This window comes from Terrapene carolina, unplaced genomic scaffold, assembly GCF_002925995.2.
Source record: "Terrapene carolina triunguis isolate 2854851 unplaced genomic scaffold, T_m_triunguis-2.0 Scaffold28933, whole genome shotgun sequence".
Taxonomy (NCBI): Eukaryota; Metazoa; Chordata; order Testudines; family Emydidae; genus Terrapene; species Terrapene triunguis.
This window is the reverse complement of record NW_020693284.1, coordinates 9-1,706: the sequence shown is the minus strand read 5'-3', so window position 1 is coordinate 1,706 and position 1,698 is coordinate 9. Positions and strand designations below refer to the sequence as shown.

Below are 1,698 nucleotides of genomic sequence, written 5' to 3'. Positions count from 1 at the left end.
TATACAAGGGGGAGTGGGGTTCCAGCACTGGGTGGGAAGGGAAGGGGAGGGGTGTGTCCGAGGGGGCCCCAGGGTGGGGAGGGCTGTGTCTGAAGGGGAGGATGGGGGAAGTCCCGGCACTGGAAAAGAGGGGGGGTGTCAACGGGGTGGGCTGTCCTGGCACTGGGTGGGAGAGGTGTGTCCGAGGGGGAGGTCCTGGCAGTGGGCGGGGAGGAGAGGGCTGTGCCAAAGTGGGGGTAGGGGGTCCTGGCACTGGGCGGGGAGGGGAGAGGTGTGCCGAAGGGGGGGTAGCGAGCCCCGGCACTAGGCATTGGGTGGGGCACAAAGTGGTGTGTTCGGGGGGGGAGGGGCAGATGGGTCCCGGCCCTGGGTGGGGCACGGAGGGGCATATCCGGGGTGATGGACGGGGCACAGAGGGGCGTGTCAGGGGCAGGGCTGAGCGCGCTCACTGGGAGACGTCAGCGATGTGCATGTGGCGTAGCTGCACCCAGAGTTCGTCATCTTCATCCAGCAGCGCCTCCTTCTCCCGCGAGTCGCTGGTGCCCGTTGTCTCGTACCTGCGGAGGGGGGATGGGGTCAGGCTGCGACACCCCTCCCCCGAGCGTGGGAGCTACATAGCAGTGCAGGTGCCTGGGTCCACCCCCCCAGCCCGCCTGAGGAGGAGTGCGGGGCGCCCCCTGCTGGCAGCCAGGCCCTACCTGTAGGTGTTGTTCTCGATGCTGAGCAGGTCGTAGGCCATGGCCTGGAAGGTGAGCTCATGCAGCAGTGGGGACACAGGGTCGAAGCTCCGGTCCACAATCAGCAGCTGAGAGCGGGCTTTGTCGGGGCCCTGGGGCAAAGGAGAGAGAGACCCGTCACCCCCTGCTCCGGCGGATGGTTCCTGGCCTGGCTTACACAGCACAATCCAATGGGCCCTGGTGGGCCTGAAACTTCACCACCCGCCCTCTCTGCGGCCCAGCCCCCAACCCCAGGGGAAGCCAGGAGACACCCACCAAGCTAGCTGAGACGTGCCCTGGGGTCCCGCCCTGACCGGCAGGGAGAGCTCCCCACCCAGCTGCGCTGCAACGCCCCCTGCAGGGACGGGCCACCTGCCCCTCGTGCAAATAGCAATGGCCACTCCCCCAAGCATGCTCTCTGCTCGTGCCTCTCCACCAACGGGAACATGCCCCTTACAAGGCAGCCCCCCGACTGCGCCCTGCCCCATATGCTGCATGGGAAGGGGGGGAACTACACCAGAAGGCCCTGGCTAGTCTATCGTTAACCAACACCAGGCCCAGAGACTCTTTGATATAAGGTCCCAGAGGGGGACAATGGGACGTTATCCCGATGCCCCACCTTGCATCTGAGCTGGGACCCCATATGAGGCTTTAGCTCCCCACTCCCAGCCTGGGTGGCCCCCCCAGCATCCAGCTGGACAGAGACCACTCAAATGGTCAGCATCTCAGACCCACATCATTAGGGGCTGGCCCAGCCCCCGCTCCCTGCCTGATCAGCATGCACTGCCCTCTTAGCACAGCAGGTGGCGATAGGAGACCAGCCCTGCGCTCCCATGGCAGACGGCTCTGAAACCGGCTCCAGCAGCTCCAGTGGAACTCAAGCCCACCCAGGAGCACCTCAGCAAGGGGCTGCGTCTGCTCTTCGCTGGGTAGCACAGACAGTCAGGGGGGCCGGGGACGTACAGCCCCTGACGCTTCCCCA

The 1,698-nt window shown here is 65.9% G+C and overlaps 1 long non-coding RNA gene across 1 annotated transcript in view; it reads right to left on the bottom strand.

The window, feature by feature from the left end:
* LOC113409059 overlaps window positions 1-771 on the bottom strand; it is a 1,371-nt gene extending 600 nt beyond the window's left edge. Inside the window, exons 1-2 of the long non-coding RNA XR_003370434.2 lie at window positions 699-771; window positions 450-557 (exon numbers count right to left, since the gene is read on the bottom strand). This is a non-coding gene — a long non-coding RNA (uncharacterized LOC113409059). The remainder of the gene's footprint in view (window positions 1-449; window positions 558-698) is intronic.
* Between the last annotated feature and the right edge of the window lie 927 nt (window positions 772-1,698).